The following is a 15,307-nucleotide window of genomic DNA, read 5'->3' on the forward strand; positions in this document are numbered from 1 at the left end:
TTGTTGTTTTTCCCTTCCAGGGGTCAGTGGTGATGATTCCGTGTCTCTGTACCACTCGTCAGGACAAAATGTGACTCTGGTCTGTGCTCAGCTTTCACATTTTGGTCCAACATGTTCTGGTATAAACTGGCTTTTCAACAAAGATTTCACTCATACTTTTGAAGAGGTAAAGAATGGAAAAGTGTCACTGAGCTCACAGCGAGCAGCCAGGCTCCATGTGGACAAAGACTGCTCTCTGATCATCAGCAACATCACTGATGAGGACGCTGGCTACTACACATGTCGGGTTGGAGACAGAGATTCTTCGGACAAACGGGTCTACGTCAGCGTTCTGACCAGTGAGTGTCCCTTTGATAAAAACTTGTTCTCACAGAGTTTAACTGGATCTGCTGCTGTGACTGAATCAGGAGCTACATGGACACTCATTAGAGTGCACACCTCCAACAAAGTCCTTAAAAACACCTCAACGTATCATTGGCCCCGCCCCTTTTTCTAGATCCACCCAAACATCAGAACCTTTCCAGCCTCCTGTCTCAGGTTCATGTTGTCACTGGTGCAGCATAGATTCAGATCAGGGATCAGATCTTGATCTGTGTTTGGTGAAAATGGATTTCTTAGTTTTAGAGTAATCCTGCTGACAAACAGGATCAGGAGAAATCAAATCCTGGATGGAGGTACCGACGATAATAAATCGACTCAGAGTGAAGGATTTAAAAAAAGCCCTGTTTGAGATTTGATTTAATTTCTTTCAGTCTCGACGTCTCCATCGGATGCTGATCCAGTGAGGGACAATGAGGTCGTATTGGAGTGTTCTCTGGTCAGATCCACAGACCTCAGACTCTGTGCAGAGAACACCGTCCTCTGGCAGGATGAAGGAGGCCGCGTTCTGTTGGATAAAGGTGATGGATACGAGTTCTTACGACGGACCAACTGTGTGTCTTTACTGAAAGTGAAGCGTCAGAGCGACCGCAACAGGAAGTACACCTGTAAGGTGACGGACGACAAGAACAACTAGCTCATATCAGCCGACTACACACCCATCTTCACAGGTACCAGGAGACCTTCTGAGGTCAGACAGAAAATATTAATTTACATGGGGGGGGCATTCAGGTCAACAAGGATATGCTTGTCAATCAATGTTTCAAATAACCGACAAAAACAAACACTTTAGGTTTGCAGTGAAAGCTTGTCTTCTCATTGCTAAACATGCACACTGACCTCACTAAATGTACACACTTTAATTTATTCTGTATCTTAAAAACAGTATAATGACCCTTACCATATTCTAACCCCCAAGAGTGTGTGAAGGTTATTTCCTCTCTTTATTCAAGAATCTAGTCATTCGGTTTGAGAGCATGATTTATTAATTTCACTTGTTCTCTAAGACCTAGGATATGCACTACTGCTACTGCTGCTTCTTTTTCTGTGTCCTGTTATTTTATGATGGCTGGCATCCAGCTTAATGGTGCATTACCTTCTGCTCTGGAGTGTGGTCAGACAGCACCTTATTCACATCAATTTGCCGGAACATCTTGTTAAGTGTGGAGATGGTGACATCTTTCATCCATTGTGATAATGCAGTGTGTGTGTGTGTGTGTGTGTGTGTGTGTGTGTGTGTGTGTGTGTGTGTGTGTGTGTGTGTGTGTGTGTGTGTGTGTTTAGATATAAGTTGGAAATCGAGCCAAACAAGTAAAAATAAATAAATAAATAAAATAGTGTGACTTATTGTTCAGAAAATGTGGTCGTCTGTTATGGTTATTTTTATATTCATTATATTTTGATATACAACTTTCAATCTCTTTGAAAATTTCTAACCTGAAATATCTATGAATTATTATTGTTGTTGTTATTAACACCTTTGTACTTTCTCACAAAAAATACATGTGCAAGCTTTCAGATCAGACAATGTACCTTTGTGATTTAACAACTTAAAACATTTGCTAAATACAAAGGAGAATTTCAGTCACATGACTTGTGAACTGCTCCAAATGTTCACTTCAGTGTCTGTTTCTTAAAGCACAAATCTCTTAGCCACACTTTTTTCTCCCTTTGCAGTCATTGTGTTGGACTGTTTACTTTGAAGACAAGTTAATTTTGTTTGCTTACTGCCATCTTCTGATTGCAGATCTGTCAAATATCACCATAATACCAACTGACAGCTTTCACTTCTACTTCATCATCAGTGCAGTGGTCAAAGTTCTGACACTGTTGGTTGTCACGGCTCTTTGCTTCAAATGCTGGAAATCTGCCAAAGAGACACAAAGTGAGTAAAGCCTAAAAACATCATGTCGATACGCAGATGATACTGTGCTTTATGTCATCAAATCTGCATGTTGAGTTGTATGAAAGCATCTTTATCACTAAAAAGCATTTATTATTAATAATGACTAAAAACAGTAAGTATGAAAATGTAAACGTAAATGATGTTGTGTGGTTATGTTGGAAATGGCGATAAATTTTCATAGTGTTACTTAATTTGAAAACTGATTCTTCAAATGTTTGTTTCAGATGCTGAGAACTCAGCCAGTTCCCACGTGAGTCAAACAGATGTTCAAATATCATGTTGTTCTGAATATAAGACGACTCTGATTATACAACCTGGTCTCACAGCAAGTCGTGATTCAGCAGCACAAAACATACATTAATCTATTGGTTTGTGATATTGTGACGAAAAGCGCCTCATTTTCGTCACGGCAGCACGAATTCATTCTAACTCATTCCGTGATGGCTGCACGAAATTAAAACTGAAGCGGGGGTTATGGTGGGTTATGGTTAGGGTGGGTGAAAGGAGTAAGATTAGGGTTGGGGGGTAGGAGTAGGATTAGTAATAGTGAGTGTAAAAAAAACACTGTCACGAAAATTTGACTCATTTTGTCACAGGAGCACGAAAAAAAAAAGTGAGACTGGGCTGAATTATAAGACGACTCCCCTTATACTTATTTTAATGTTTTCTGAAAATCAAATGTGGCATTTATAAAGAAGTGGTTTTATAGAAAATAATGCTAATAAAGCATATTTCTCTCCAACCCGTAAGTTGGAGAGGAAATGGCGTCTCACTAATTTAGAAGATCTTCACTTAGCCTGGAAAAAGAGTTTGTTGCTCTATAAGAAAGCCCTTCGTGAAGCTATCAATTCAATCAATCAATTTTTTTTTTTATATAGCGCCAAATCACAACAAACAGTTGCCCCAAGGCGCTTTATATTGTAAGGCAAGGCCATACAATAATGATGTAAAACCCCAACGGTCAAAACGACCCCCTGTGAGCAAGCACTTGGCTACAGTGGGAAGGAAAAACTCCCTTTTAACAGGAAGAAACCTCCAGCAGAACCAGGCTCAGGGAGGGGCAGTCTTCTGCTGGGACTGGTTGGGGCTGAGGGAGAGAACCAGGAAAAAGACATGCTGTGGAGGGGAGCAGAGATCGATCACTAATGATTAAATGCAGAGTGGTGCATACAGAGCAAAAAGAGAAAGAAACAGTGCATCATGGGAACCCCCCAGCAGTCTACGTCTATAGCAGCATAACTAAGGGATGGTTCAGGGTCACCTGATCCAGCCCTAACTATAAGCTTTAGCAAAAAGGAAAGTTTTAAGCCTAATCTTAAAAGTAGAGAGGGTGTCTGTCTCCCTGATCTGAATTGGGAGCTGGTTCCACAGGAGAGGAGCCTGAAAGCTGAAGGCTCTGCCTCCCATTCTACTCTTACAAACCCTAGGAACTACAAGTAAGCCTGCAGTCTGAGAGCGAAGCGCTCTATTGGGGTGATATGGTACTACGAGGTCCCTAAGATAAGATGGGACCTGATTATTCAAAACCTTATAAGTAAGAAGAAGAATTTTAAATTCTATTCTAGAATTAACAGGAAGCCAATGAAGAGAGGCCAATATGGGTGAGATATGCTCTCTCCTTCTAGTCCCCGTCAGCACTCTAGCTGCAGCATTTTGAATTAACTGAAGGCTTTTTAGGGAACTTTTAGGACAACCTGATAATAATGAATTACAATAGTCCAGCCTAGAGGAAATAAATGCATGAATTAGTTTTTCAGCATCACTCTGAGACAAGACCTTTCTGATTTTAGAGATATTGCGTAAATGCAAAAAAGCAGTCCTACATATTTGTTTAATATGCGCTTTGAATGACATATCCTGATCAAAAATGACTCCAAGATTTCTCACAGTATTACTAGAGGTCAGGGTAATGCCATCCAGAGTAAGGATCTGGTTAGACACCATGTTTCTAAGATTTGTGGGGCCAAGTACAATAACTTCAGCTTTATCTGAGTTTAAAAGCAGGAAATTAGAGGTCATCCATGTCTTTATGTCTGTAAGACAATCCTGCAGTTTAGCTAATTGGTGTGTGTCGTCTGGCTTCATGGATAGATAAAGCTGGGTATCATCTGCGTAACAATGAAAATTTAAGCAATACCGTCTAATAATACTGCCTAAGGGAAGCATATATAAAGTGAATAAAATTGGTCCTAGCACAGAACCTTGTGGAACTCCATAATTAACTTTAGTCTGTGAAGAAGATTCCCCATTTACATGAACAAATTGTAATCTATTAGACAAATATGATTCAAACCACCGCAGCGCAGTGCCTTTAATACCTATGGCATGCTCTAATCTCTGTAATAAAATTTTATGGTCAACAGTATCAAAAGCAGCACTGAGGTCTAACAGAACAAGCACAGAGATGAGTCCACTGTCCGAGGCCATAAGAAGATCATTTGTAACCTTCACTAATGCTGTTTCTGTACTATGATAAATTCTAAAACCTGACTGAAACTCTTCAAATAGACCATTCCTCTGCAGATGATCAGTTAGCTGTTTTACAACTACCCTTTCAAGAATTTTTGAGAGAAAAGGAAGGTTGGAGATCTTTCTACTCATCACTAATTGAAGAAAATAAGAACAACCCCAGGTTTCTTTTCAGCACTGTAGCCAGGCTGACAGAGTCAGAGCTCTATTGAGCTGAGTATTCCATTAACTTTAACTAGTAATGACTTCATGACTTTCTTTGCTAACAAAATTTTGACTATTAGAGAAAAAATTACTCATAACCATCCCAAAGATGTATCGTTATCTTTGGCTGCTTTCAGTGATGCCGGTATTTGGTTAGACTCTTTCTCTCCGATTGTTCTGTCTGAGTTATTTTCATTAGTTACTTCATCCAAACCATCAACATGCTTATTAGACCCCATTCCTGCCAGGCTGCTCAAGGAAGTCCTACCATTATTTAATGCTTCAATCTTAAATATGATCAATCTATCTTTGTTAGTTGGTTATGTACCACAGGCCTTTAAGGTGGCAGTAATTAAACCATTACTTAAAAAGCCATCACTTGACCCAGCTATCTTAGCTAATTATAGGCCAATCTCCAACCTTCCTTTTCTCTCAAAGATTCTTGAAAGGGTAGTTGTAAAACAGCTAACTGATCACCTGCAGAGGAATGGTCTATTTGAAGAGTTTCAGTCAGGTTTTAGAATTCATCACAGTACAGAAACAGCATTAGTGAAGGTTACAAATGATCTTCTTATGGCTTCGGACAGTGGACTTATCTCTGTGCTTGTTCTGTTGGACCTCAGTGCTGCTTTTGATACTGTTGACCATAAAATTTTATTACAGAGATTAGAGCATGTCATAGGTATTAAAGGCACTGCACTGCGGTGGTTTGAATCATATTTGTCTAATAGATTACAGTTTGTTCATGTAAATGGGGAATCTTCTTCACAGACTAAAGTTAATTATGGAGTTCCACAAGGTTCTGTGCTAGGACCAATTTTATTCACTTTATACATGCTTCCCTTGGGCAGTATTATTAGACGGTATTGCTTAAATTTTCATTGTTACGCAGATGATACCCAGCTTTATCTATCCATGAAGCCACAGGATACACACCAATTAGCTAAACTGCAGGATTGTCTTACAGACATAAAGACATGGATGACCTCTAATTTCCTGCTTTTAAACTCAGATAAAACTGAAGTTATTGTACTTGGCCCCACAAATCTTAGAAGCATGGTGTCTAACCAGATCGTTACTCTGGATGGCATTTCCCTGATCTCTGGTAATACTGTGAGAAATCTTGGAGTTATTTTTGATCAGGATATGTCATTCAAAGCGCATATTAAACAAATATGTAGGACTGCCTTTTTGCATTTACGCAATATCTCTAAAATCAGAAAGGTCTTGTCTCAGAGTGATGCTGAAAAACTAATTCATGCATTTATTTCCTCTAGGCTGGACTATTGTAATTCATTATTATCAGGTTGTCCTAAAAGTTCCCTAAAAAGCCTTCAGTTGGTTCAGAATGCTGCAGCTAGAGTACTGACGGGGACTAGCAGGAGAGAGCATATCTCACCCGTGTTGGCCTCCCTTCATTGGCTTCCTGTTAATGCTAGAATAGAATTTAAAATTCTTCTTCTTACTTATAAGGTTTTGAATAATCAGGTCCCATCTTATCTTAGGGACCTCGTAGTACCATATTACCCCATTAGAGCGCTTCGCTCTCAGACTGCGGGCTTACTTGTAGTTCCTAGGGTTTGTAAGAGTAGAATGGGAGGCAGAGCCTTCAGCTTTCAGGCTCCTCTCCTGTGGAACCAGCTCCCAATTCAGATCAGGGAGACAGATACCCTCTCTACTTTTAAGATTAGGCTTAAAACTTTCCTTTTCGCTAAGGCTTATAGTTAGGGCTGGATCGGGTGACCCTGGACCATCCCTTGGTTATGTTGCTTTAGACGTAGACTGTGGGGGGGTTCTCATGATGCACTGTTTCTTTCTCTTTTTGCTCCGTATGCATCACTCTGCATTTAATCATTAGTGATCGATCTCTTTTTCCTGGTTCTTTCCCTCAGCCCCAACCAGTCTCAGCAGAAGACTGCCCCTCCCTGAGCCTGGTTCTGCTGGAGGTTTCTTCCTGTTAAAAGGGAGTTTTTCCTTCCCACTGTGGCCAAGTGCTTGCTCATAGGGGGTCGTTTTGACCGTTGGGGTTTTTCATGATTGTTGTATGGCCTTGCCTTGCAATGTGGAGCGCCTTGGGGCAACTGTTTGTTGTGATTTGGCGCTATATAAGAAACAAGTTGATTGATTGATTGATTGATATTGAAATAATAAAGGAAACAGGCTCGATTGCATAATGTAGTGATGTCATAACATTAACTCTTGGGGTGGTTGGTTCTCCACAGGGAGATGTTCACCGCTTCTGTAATGTTCTAAGATTGGTGATGTACTCTGACTTTTCAGATGACCAAATGCTGAAAATGTCCTCAGAGTTTTTCCTTTGAAGGGATGATGGAAGTGATGACAGATTTTTAGAGTTAAAAAAAAAAAAATCTATAACTGTTTTAATGATCAGAAACAAAGAACCAGCAGAATGCTACGGAGACTGATCAGAGGAAGAGAGGCAGAAGAAATGTACTGTATGTGGAATTACTTCTTCAGAAGAGATGATAATAATAGAATACAATCAATTTGCTATACAACTTTCAAGGTCTTTGTAAATTTTTAACCTGAAACATCTATATTTATTGTTATTATTATTATTATTATTAACTAAACACTAGACACCATTAAGGGGAGGTGATGGTCTAGTACATAATGGTTGGGCTTGAGACCAAAAGATCTTTGGTTCTAATCCTAGCCTGACTGGAAAATCACTAAGAGCCCTTGGGCTAGGTCCTTAATCCCCTAGTTGCTCCCTGTGTGTAGTGTGAGCACTTTGTATGGCAGCACCCTAACATCAGAATGAATGTGAGGCATTATTGTAAAGCGCTTTGAGCGTCTGATGCAGGTGGAAAAGCGCTATATAAATGCAGTCCATTTACCATTTTTCTCAATTTTTTCACTCCGTGTGTGTGTGTGTGTGTGAGTGGGTAATTTGTAAATATATCACAATACATTTTTTAAACCAACCCTCAAAACTATCTTTCCTGTGAAGAGGACGACAGCTAAAATGAACCTGAGTCATCTTTCTTCTGTCTTTTTATTTCTTTCCTTCTGTCCACAGGTTTTATACGAGAACTGTTTGTCCTCTGCTGGAAGACGTGGAGGCGGCGTGGCTTTTCTATGACAATGAGTCCAAATGTAAGAACCACCCAGCAACTCGTACAGAGGCAAGCTGGTTGAAGATGGAAGGAGTAAAGTTCACGGTTTAAAAAAACAATACAAATCAGACAATTTCATCAAACTTATGTTGGTTATTACTGCTGCATAAACCAATCAGCAAAAATCAAAAAGTCAAAGAACAATAACTTCAGTCCATGTGAACTTTAAGTGTTTCAGTGAGTTTTCACTTCTTTCTTTCTTTCTTTCTGCATGCAGTTTTTTCCCTGAAGATTAATTTCACGTCGAGCACTGTCAGTCAAAAATGTTAATAAACCAAAAACCTGCATGTTTATCAAAGGAAAACAGAATTTTGGCTTTCTCATATATGTGTGTGTGTGTGTGTGTGTGTGTGTGTGTGTGTGTGTGTGTGTGTGCGTGTGTGTAACTAGTCTTTGTGTGTGATCCAGCACGCAGGTGCCTCAGAATACATCAACGTTTCACCTGGTCAAGGACACGCCCACATTTGACCTGGTCGTGGACACGCCCACGTTTCACCTGGTTGCAGCTGATCAATGGCTTCTTTGGAAAAACTATCAAGTGATGATGATGGTGACCAACATCACTGCAGAGTCTTGGGCTGGAGGCTGTGCTGATCCCAGTGGCCTGGATGCCACCGCTCACAAACCACAGGAAATCTGTGGACCTCTGAAACGCTTTCAGTTCATATCATCATAGTGAGTTTATAACAATAACTGAAACACTCGTCTATATTTGCCAGAACAACTGCAGACAGAATGTCACCAGAATTGTTCTGTTGCAGTTCAGGCCAGATGTCAGGCAGGTTTGTTTTTGTTTGTTTGTTTTAACCAACTGCTGGAAAATGAAGCAAATGTGGAAGTGCCAAAACCTGCACTTCTTTTAATGGCCACTTGAGGGTGGGCCAAACGTGAGTCACTCCTCATAGTCACACACATTAAAAAAAAAAAAAGTTATAGCACAAATAAAAATTTTTACAGGCTGGTCCAAAAAATAAAATAGAAACAGGCTTTGGTCTGTAGCTCTTTTCCCCATTATCACAGTTGTATGTAAAAGTTTGGGCACCGCTGATAATGTTCATGATTTTCCTTTATCCACTGATGGTGAAACTGTTACTGTCGGGTAATATTCTGGTTATAGTACTTTATTTTACCCACATCAGAACTGATCAGAATAAAAACATCCACCCAGTTTGCAAAAACACACATTTCTTCAGCTTCTACATTTCTTGCCACATTTGTATAATATTGTATATATTTCATTTTTAACATAATAAAGGAATAATTCCTTAAGTGATGATTACACTATGTAACACATTTTTTATTCCTGGCTTCTAAGTGCTATATTTCAACTGCTTATGTCTAAAGTCTATGGAAAAATGACTACATTCAGCACAAACTCTGATTTTGTTTTCTTTAACGTTCTAGAAAGTTCTAAAAGTTTCTTGAAATTTCGAGTTAATTCTGGAAACCTGTAGAAAATTCTGGACAGTTCTAGCAGTTAAAGAATATTCTATAAGACTACTCAGTAGTAGTGAAGGCGAATCGAGAATATTCTTGAAAACAGACAAATTTCAAAATATCATTGTCCTGATCACAGAAGCAAAGTTTCTGTGGAATAACAGCTATTTTCTATTCATTTAAGGCAGAACAGGTTAGGAAAACACACTGTGTGTCATGCAGCCATCTGTGATGGGTTATTTTTTGGTGTTTGTTCAGGGCTGTTCCCCTTTTTAGTCTGTTAAGTTATTTCTTTGTTTTATTAGTGTTTCATTTGTTTCATTTGATTTTTGCACTTCCTGTCTCTGATGTGTTCAGGTTATGACTTGGGGGTCATGTGTTGTATTTCTCTTCACATGGAAGTTTGTTCTCTGCTGCATTCTGGTGTTCTCCTTTTGATGTGTAATCAATACAGGTTCAGCTGCTTATTTAAGGTCACTTTTTGAGTTAGTCTTTGCTGGTCCATTGTTTGTTGCTGTTGCTTCTCGTCTCATGGTGGTATGTATTATATTATTGATAGTGATGGGCAAATGAAGCCCCATTCAAGACTCGAGGCTTTTCATCAAACGTTTCGATACATGTCTCGAGGCCTCACGCAGCGCTTGGTTTGCTGTACTGCCATCAAGTGGTGAAAGATATGCACAGGATGAATTTACTCTGACGACCCCCTGGATTTGATGTTTGACCTTTAATTGTGCAAATAAATACTTGAAACAATAAATGAATAAACCAAGAATAATATTGTTCGTTAACTTAGTGAATTAAACAAATAAGGCCGTAGACATATTAGTTTTGAGAGATATATTAATGTTATTTTTTAAATGGGTGGTTTCAAATAATTTATAACAATGAAAGAAAGTTTTGGCTGTTGTTGTGTGGGCCGCTGAAGAGGAGGTACTGCTGGCCCACCACCACCAGAGGGCACCCTGCCTGGAGTGCGGGCTCCAGGCACAAGAGGGCGCTGCCGCCTCACAGGAGCCGCCGGGGTGACAGCTGTCACTCATCACCTATGACAGCTGTCACCAATCATCTGATCTTCATCTGTATATCAGCAGGACGACATCTCCACCTCTTCGCCGAGATATCGCTATTCTTAGGAGGTAACGAGCTCATCTTTCTGACAGCAGAATATTGTTGCTTTGTGTTTTTGACAGCAGAGTGAGTGCTTGCAGCTGGAGACCGAGTTGGACTTTTCTCCTACCTGTTGATAAGTAACCATACTCCTGCATTTACCAGCTTTTTTTGATGAGAGGTGGAGGTGGATTTTCCCACCATACGTGTTGCTGGGTGTAAACCCACCTACATCTAACTGTTTTTGTTCCTCGCCAGCAGTACCAGATCCGACACGCGGAGGCAGTGACCACCTGGGAGTTCGGGACTTGGCGGCTCCAGTATTCCCGGGGTTCGGTGGCGGAGGAAATCGTGTGGTTCCGGTTCTGCTTTGGACAGACGTCTCTCATCTTCGAGCCTGCCCACGTGACACGTTCTGTACATTGACTTCATTGCATACTATTGTGACCTGCCGTGTTTGTTGTGCTCATTCACAACAGTAAAGTGTTGTTATTTGACTTCCTCCATTGTCCGTTCATTTGCGCCCCCTGTTGTGGGTCCGTGTTCCTACACTTTCACAACAGCTGTCTTGCATTTGGGTTCTATTTTGTTAAATAACTGGCACTGAATCCTGACACTGTACCCAGGAACAAAACAAAAATAAAAATTTGTTACATAGTGTTATCAAACAGTGTTTAGTGTGTATTTTATACCAAGTTTTTAAAGTATGAACAAAATAATTATGCTAACAGGCTGTTGTATTTTGAAAGTCTATTTGTCTCGTGCTATAATTGGAACATTTGTTGTGTGTTTTTATTTTTTTTCTTCTCTTTAGGGTTACATTAATTTAATATTTGACTGTTGTTGGTCTTTTCAGACACATTTTGTATTTGTAATTCAAATAAATATATTGTGTGTGTGATTTACGAAGCATGACGTCATGTGTTGAAGGTGTTTTTATTTTGTTGGATGTCCCTCTGATATGTTCATTCCTAATCTTTTCCGTTGTTGTCACTCCCAAAGAGAATCTCAACAGCTTCAGCTTCATCTCCTGTCTTTTTGTTAGTGCCACCGTCTCTAAGCCGTCCAACATAGCTGGTCTCAGTACTGTCTTGTAAACTTTCTCCTTTACTCTTGCTGATATTCTTCAGTCACAAATCACTCCTGCCACCTTTCTCCACCCTGCCTGCACTCTCCATTACTTTGAACAGTTGACCCCAAATATTTAAACTCATCTGCTTTTACCTCTTCTACTCCTTGTAACTGCACTATTCCACTGGGCTCCCTCTCATTCACACACATGGACTCAGTCTTGCTCTTACTGACTTTCATTCCTCTTCTTTCCAGAGCATATCGCCACCTCTCCAGGCTAGACTCAACCTGATCTGTACTCTCAGTACAGATCAGTGTCATCTGCAAACCTCATAGTCCATGGAGACTCCTGTCTGATCTCATCAGTCAACCTGTCCATCACCACTGCAAAGAAGAAAGGACTCAGAGCTGATACTTGGTGTAATCCCACCTCCACCTTGAATGAGTTTGTCATTCCTTCTGCACATGTCACTGCTGTCACACTGTCCTTCTAGATGTCCTGCACTACCCTAACATACTCGTCTGCCACTCCAGACTTCCTCATACAATACCACAGCTCTTTGCCTAGCAAACAGGTGACGATATGCGAGCAGCAATATGGTTTCATGGCAAGAAGAGCACTACATTTAGAATGTTTGCTCAGAATACTGTTTGGTACTTCTGCATGTGTGTTCAATTCCATGTTGATTGGGATGTACAAAAAGAATCTGGTTGGATCCATGTGTACGCATTCTTTGGTACACGTGAATATTTTTGTGTGTACACCAGTTTCTGGGTTGTAGAGTACGCCGTGTTTAAGTAGGACTTTGCCTGATGTGGTCTGGATGATCATGATGTGATGTAGTAATTTTATTTATCCAGTTGTATGAGCGTGTAAAATGACATTGTTTTTTTAAAATTCTTCTTAGCTTAAAAAGATCTGTTATTCTGAAGTTGGCAGCACAGTGACTTAATGGTTAGCACTGTTGCCTCATAGCAAAAAGGTCATAGGATCGATTCCCACCTGTGGACTTTCTGTGTGGAGTTTGTATGTTCTCCAAGTGCATGTCTGGGTTTTCCTCGGGGGCTCCGGCTTCCTCCCGCATCCAAAGACACACAGGTTAGGTGGACTGGAAACTTTAAACTGACCATAGGTGTGAATGTGTTTTGTGGCCTGTGACAGACTGCCGTCCTGTCCAGGGTGAAGGCCACCTTACACTGTAAGACTGCTGGGATAGGCTCCAGCTCCCCCTGGCCTTAAGTGAAGTAAGCAGTTATAGAAAACAGATGGATGTATTGTTCTGAAGTCTGGGTATAATTATTGTGACCAGTTGTTTTATTTATTTTGTTGCAGTGAGAACATGTTATTGTTGAACTGGAGAGGCCCAAGAATTGATCCCTGAGGAACACTAGGTGTAAGTCAGATGTGTAGTTACAGATGAACACACAGTCATCTTAACATTTCAAAATGGATTTAATTCAACGGCTGAGCTGAAGAAAACCAACCCAGTTCTCAGGGTGTCATGGTGACTGTGGAAAATGTGTAGCTGCGGTTTGACTATTTCAGATGAGGAAAAAAAAAAGTATTTTGGTGACGCAAAACCATAAAGTAAGTGAGAATAAGGAAGTCAAAACATGAGTAATTCCAGGAAGCTGGTTCTGTATTGTGATGCTGACTGGTGAGAATCAGACAGAAAACGGTGAAGACAGTCAGAGGAACGTTTGTCGAGTTCAGACGTCTTAAAATGTTTTACTTTCTGATGCTGCTGCTTCACTTTACAGGTAAGATGTAAATTCATAACTGATATAAATAAAGTCTAAGACATATTCAGTGACTTGAAATGGTTATGTATCCATCCCCTGACTTATCTGAAGACAACAGCTGGCAATAAAACAGGTGTTAAATGGTTACTTATGTAACCCATCATAGTGGCTTTTATATTTATAATTAAATTATATCAAGTTGTAGAGATTTGCTTTGAGTTTGAGGAAGATAATTGTAGAAATGTTTATTTTTGTTGTATTTTGTGTATATGAAATGTTATAAACAATTTAAAATGTGTGAAATACCAAGTAAACTGAATAGAATAGAAATGAATTACAGGCTAGAATTCATGACATCACAGTTCACATCCAGTTTATTAACTGAGATGTAACTTATTATCTCTGTATTTTTATTGTGTAAGATCATGTGTCTGTAAAACTGTTGAGATCATCCAGTGCTGATGGAGTGATCAGATCATTTCTTTTACTTCCACAGTTTGTTCTGGACAGTGTTGGCCCTCGTCCGCTGTCAGAGTTGGATTTGATGCTGTTTTGTCGTGTGACATCGAGTTCCAGAATGAGGATCAGTGCAACAGTACCACCTGGAACTTCAGGAATTCAACCGAACCAGCAGTAGAGTTGCTAGGTCTTGGGAAAATTAAGGATAATGTTCCCAAATCTAAATCTGACAGACTGAGTGTTTCAGAGGATTGTTCTCTGGTTCTAAAGAACGTCACAGCTGATGATGCAGGTTATTATTACTGTAGAAAATACAAATCAGGAAAAGAAGTAGGTTCACCTGTTATACGTCATCTGTTTGTTGTAAACGGTGAGTAAACATCTCATTTAAATCTCATTGTGTAACATGATAATTATTAATAATGTTGATTGTGTGGATGAATTAGACTCTCAGCTTGTCCACTTCCACAGTGACTGAACATCAGGATGGTGATCAGGTGAGGTTGACCTGCTCACTCTGGACCGCTGGATTCTGTTCACACTCAGTGACGTGGCAGTTTGATGGTAAAGAAGTCAAAGAGGTAAAGGTCAAAGAGCTTGAGAGGTCAAAGGCCATGTGGATTCAGACTTCTGGTTCCAACTTCACATCAAACTCTGAATCATGGAAGTGTTTGGTGACCACTGAATGTCCAGGAGAACGTCAGATGTTTTCCTTCAGCCCTTGTTCCTCTTGTGGGAAGTCAGGTAAGAACATCAGCTGTTAAAAACCACTTCAGCAGGAGAAACATCATGAAATTAGGAAAAACTCTGAAGGTTGTAATATATAGGATTTAAAAGTACACAACAAATGTCAAAGAAAATGAAGAATGTGTGGAGACAGAAGAACTTTCTTTCTCATTAATCTGTGCTGGTGGATGAAGTTGAGTTTAACATCAGTCATCTTTAACATGCAGGTTTTTGTTTTCTGTTTGAACAAGTGATCAACTTTTCCAAAACCACAGTGATTTAATTTACAGTTCAAACACAAAGCCTGATGGGTAAAATACATGTCTGTCCAATAACTGACGTATCCAGGTTAGGTTCAGTTAACTGGGCAGTAGTCGGGGTTACTGGAGGTCAGGTGTTAGTGCTGGTTGTGGGTTTTTTGAAGTGTCCTTGAGCAAGGCACTGATCTCCAAGTTGTTCCTGGTTCCAACATCAGGAAGAGTTCTTGGCAGGAAGGAGATGTGACCATAACAAAAATCATTAAAACCAAAAATCTGAACACATCAGTCCCTCACATGTACTGGTCACCAAACACCAACAACATCCTGGAGTCAGATCAGACGTGGAGGCAGAAGATGATCTCAGGTCAACGTGTTTCATCACAGTCTGTGTTTGTGGAACTCGT

General features: G+C 40.0%; 1 long non-coding RNA gene across 1 annotated transcript; it reads left to right on the forward strand.

Moving 5' to 3' along the window:
* The first annotated feature begins 758 nt into the window (after positions 1-758).
* LOC117503047 lies at positions 759-8,289 on the forward strand. The gene is made up of 4 exons (XR_004558465.1): positions 759-1,049; positions 2,126-2,263; positions 2,509-2,534; positions 8,001-8,289. It is a non-coding gene; the product is annotated as an uncharacterized LOC117503047 (long non-coding RNA).
* The last annotated feature ends 7,018 nt before the right edge of the window (positions 8,290-15,307 follow it).

Source organism: Thalassophryne amazonica, chromosome 21 (genome assembly GCF_902500255.1).
Source record: "Thalassophryne amazonica chromosome 21, fThaAma1.1, whole genome shotgun sequence".
In the NCBI taxonomy this organism is placed as follows: domain Eukaryota; kingdom Metazoa; phylum Chordata; class Actinopteri; order Batrachoidiformes; family Batrachoididae; genus Thalassophryne; species Thalassophryne amazonica.